The 4,671-nt window shown below is 43.4% G+C and overlaps 1 non-coding gene across 1 annotated transcript; it reads right to left on the bottom strand.

The window, feature by feature from the left end:
• Positions 1-3,346: 3,346 nt before the first annotated feature.
• TRNAA-CGC (transfer RNA alanine (anticodon CGC)) lies at positions 3,347-3,419 on the bottom strand. Its single transcript has one exon. It is a non-coding gene; the product is annotated as a tRNA-Ala (tRNA).
• Positions 3,420-4,671: the final 1,252 nt, after the last annotated feature.

A 4,671-nucleotide genomic window follows, 5' to 3' on the forward strand; every position in this document is an offset into this window, starting at 1 on the left:
ATAGTGCATTGTTCGAGTTTTACCTCGACAAACTTCATTCCCTATTAGCCTGACATGCAAATAACCCATTATAACCACTTTTATACTGTATCTGAGTAGAATATTTGCCTCCAACCAAACTATTATTCTTTGAAAACCGCGGAATTGAGCTCTCTCAAAGCTGTCTACGCCAATGCGAACTCGAGGCCATACTCATTAGCTTGATCCCAGGTAGTTTAGTTGAGGTGAAAGAGTGTCGAACTCAGTGCAATAGAGAACGTTTATTTTATTATACCAAGGGAGATTTCTCGAGCTCCATGAATTCTCTGCAAAATGTTTCGCTCGACGTCGACGGACTAAATAGAAACGAACCAAGTGCTCCAGCACAATTCTGCACAATATCGTTTTTTAAATTGATAGACACTACGAAATCAAATTTATTTATTTATTTATTTATTTATTTATTTATTTATTTATTTATTTATTTATTTATTTATTTATTTATTCATTTATTTATTCATTTATTTATTCATTTGGTGTTCACTACAGCAATATGGGCGCTTACTACGTACATATGAGCAGATTATCACGCCCTTATAATGTCCTTCGTCGTCTGCTTCCTCACCTGAGCGATATAAAAGTTCACCCGAGGACTTAATTTCGAAAAAGAAAGAACCTTGTCTCGTTCATATGCAATAATCTGGAAGAGCAAGCTGTCCTGAAGCTTTCGACACATTGCAGAAATCTTTCAGACTTTCGTATGCGTCGGATCCAGTAACGTTGCATTCTATAGCGGAAAGACGGTCATGGGTTGGAACAACGGCGGTCTCTGTAGATAGAAGGGCAATATCTACAGATTGCACTGATCTGACGTAAATAAATCCGCGTCATGTTTGTAGACAAAAAACAAGCGTCAGATAAGGAGAAAGGCAAGAAGAAAGTGCGTGGCGTTTTCACTCGATGAACTGCAAACGAATCCGTAGAACAGGCCGCAGGCGTTTTCGCTTACAAAATTGGCATGCTTAACGTTAAGTTGCACGCGGAGTGAACTCGTGAGTTGGGAAAGTGCACCGGCTAAGAAATGCCCCCATGTTCCCTTCCTTCCCTGCCGCCAGCGTCCAGAGAACTCAACTTTTTCGCGACTTCCATGTTCCAGGAAGATGCTGTCAGCATAGCCACACTTCACAGCCTGCGTTTGTCAAAGCCTTCAAGTTTTGAAGACAATGTGCGCAGAGAAAGGAACGCAAGATGACCAACTGCCGCAGCTCACGTACTGAATGCCGTCTGCGTACTTACCAAATTCAAGCGCAGGGGTTTCCCGGAAAAAATTGCTGCACAGCTAGCGGCAAACGGTGTGGCTCGTACCTGTTGTCGCCGCCCCGAGCCCGCGAGTCACAGAAGCAGATAGAAAACCAAATGCTCTCGGCGACCGTCGGCAGCATCAGTAGTAACAGCTAAAGTTGTCGGCGCAAAAGTCCCGGCTCCGAAGCGACCACAGCTGATTCGCGGCCGCATCCCATTCGCAGAGACCGCGTGCGTGAACCGCGTCCCATGCTCGCCGGCGATCGACCGGGCCGGAGCCCCAACCGCGAGCAGAGAGCGCCGAAGAAGCCGTGACGTATGGCTGCTTCCCGTGACGTAGAATGCTTTGCAGCAAGCTCTCAGCCTTCCCCGCAGTCGTTGCGAGGGGAAGCAAATTTATTGCGCCTTCAAGAAGCTTCGCTCGACGTGGTGGAAGTGGACGCTGTGGACGCCTCGCGGGATGCAACTCGCAAATGCACAGTGCCCGCCACCTCTCCTCTATGGGAGCGGAATTCGAGTCATTTAGGGACGGCGAATAATACAGAAAAGAGCAACCAAACAAAATTCGGCGTCGTCGCACAACGCTTTCAAAATGTTTCTGGAATTCGAAAGTTTTTCGTCCCCGTGTGTCGAGCTCCCGTTTCTCCACGGCGATCGAACGCGAAGGGTTGGCGAGTCTCCAACGTTTCAGAATGATTACGTGCATACTGTTATTAAATTGCAACCGCGTTTTGTCCCTCCATTTTGCAATCGAGTTGTCTACAAATGTATACTTTATTACTTTTTCGCGTAGCGTTGACACTATCTCGATAGGCGGAGTGGGGCCAAACAAAACACGGGTCAGTGAAGTTGAAAAGTCCCGATGGGGCAAGCAAATTGCGAGCATAAGTCGGTTGTTCTCAGAAAATTGCGAGAAAAATAGAAGTCGTTGGCGGAAGCTGACCCATTTGTTGATATAAATATATCATATATAGTATGCAAAATATAAAAATATTATATATATAGTCATATCATAAAAAGCCAACAAACACTGACACCAAGGACAACATAGGGGAAATTACTTGTGCTTAATAAATGAAATAAAGAAACGATAAATTAATGTAAATTTGTAACGAAATGCGAAGGTTGTGGGTTCGGTTCCTACCTGCGGCAAGTTGTTTTTTCATCCACTTTAATTTACATTAATTTATCGCTTCTTTATTTCATTTCTTAAGCACAAGTAATTTCCCCTATGTTGTCCTTGGCGTCAGTGTTTGTTGGCTTCTTATGATATGACAAATAAAAATCGGGCCCCTCGGTTGACCCCCTCTCTTCTCATTTATTACATAACGAGGGTCTCGAATTCGGCAACATTGATGCCTTCAGGTAGCATGTGTGGGTTTATTGACCAGTTGCCTTCACCCCAAAAGATCACGTTCTCGTGACGCCTGCAGCAAAAAGGACGTTCCACGTCCGCGGCCAAGGTCTCTAAGTGGTGGCGCTGGCTAACACTCCCAGGGTTCTACTAGGAGACATAAATACCTAAGAAAAGTGAATGGGGAAGCAGTGCCGTGGTTTGACAGTAACGATAATTCCATGCAATAAAGAGAAAAAAAAAGTGCCGTGGTAGCTCAATTGGTAGAACATCGCACGCGAAATGCGAAGGTTGTGGGTTCGGTTCCCACCTGCGGCAAGTTGTTTTTTCATCCACTTTAATTTACATTAATTTATCGTTTCTTTTTTTATTTATTAAGCACAAGTAATTTCCCCTATGTTGTCCTTGGTGTCAGTGTTTGTTGGCTTCTTATGATATGACTAATAAAAATCGGTCCCCTCGGTTAAACTCTCCCCTCGTCTTCTCGTTTATATATATATATATATATATATATATATATATATATATATATATATATATATATATATATATATATATATATATATATATATATATATATATAGTCAAATCATAAGAAGCCAACAAACACTGAGAACCAAGGACAACATATGGGGAAATTACTTGTGCTTAATAACCGAAAAAGAAAGAAAGATATATTAAGGGAAGTTAAAGTGGATGAGAAAAAAAACTTTCCGCAGGTGGGAACCGAACCCACAACCTTCGCAATGCGCGTGCGATGCTCTACCAATTGAGCTACCGCGGTGCCGTTTGCCCATCCACTTTTCTTGCCTATTTATGTGTCCTAGTAGAACCCCGGGAGTGTTAGCCCGCGCCACCACTCACAGACCTTGGCGGCGGACGTCGAACTTCCGCCGCCAGAGTCTGTGAGTGGTGGAGATAAGGGAGATAAACGAAGTGGGGAAGGGAGCTCACGTTGCAGCTTGGCCTCCTCCTTATAGAATTTTGCGAGGAATCAAATACATGAATAATAATTGCATTGCCATTGCCAAAGATGCTGCAAACAAATTCTTGAACGTTACGCACTGTAAAGACATGTAAAATATGTATATTTTTTCATAAAAGAACATAATCGTACGTCCCGAAAATTGTGCCCCAAATTAAATGATATCTATGCTTCCATGTTTTTTTGTCTATTTAATTAGTAAAGAAAATATCGCATGAACTTTATAGTTATATCAGTTCGAAACCAGCAAAGCAGTGCATGCCGCTTATATGAATAATGTAAGGGCCACCATGAAATGAACAAATTCAGGACAAATATGTTAATGAAACTTTGTCAGTCGAGAGCCTTGTTTAGATTTTGTACATATGCAACGGCCAGGGAAAAATCTCAATCACGCTGTCATTTTTCGAATGTATTGCACAGGAGCAGCTGTCGCCGGTCATGTATTGTAAGCAATTGCACCGAAATTATAGTCGCAACAGAGAGCACATATAGAAAGCACGAGCTTTGCAATACATACGAGGGCGAGTCAAATGTAAGTGATCCAATGCGAATATATCACAAGTGGGGTACTTTATTAAAAGTAGTCTCCATGAGAATTTAAACATTTGTCCCATTGACTAACCAGTCGCGGGATTCCCGTCTCATGAAACTCCTTGGGTTGCTGCTTCAAAAAGTCCGTAACTGACTCTTTCACGTCATCGTCCGAGACGAATCTGGTTCCCTTGAGCTGCTTTTTCGATTGCCCCAAAATGTGGAAGTCGCAAGGCAAGAGGTTTGGGCTGTATAGCAGACGTTGCAGCGTTTCCCACTTGAACTTTGCCCGTTTTGTGCCAACCACATCAGCGCCGTGGGGACGGGTATTGTCGTGGAGCAAGATGACCCCATTCGTCAATTTTCCACGTCGTTTGTTCTTGATTGCGACACGCAGCCGATCCGGCGTTTCCCAATATCGGAAACGAATGATAGTCTCCCCAACTTTAGCAAATTCTATCAGTAATGGCCCCTGACGATCGAAAAAAAAAGTCAGCACCTTTCCGGCGGAAGTGAC

This window comes from Dermacentor variabilis, chromosome 1 (assembly GCF_050947875.1).
Source record: "Dermacentor variabilis isolate Ectoservices chromosome 1, ASM5094787v1, whole genome shotgun sequence".
Lineage (NCBI taxonomy): Eukaryota > Metazoa > Arthropoda > Arachnida > Ixodida > Ixodidae > Dermacentor > Dermacentor variabilis.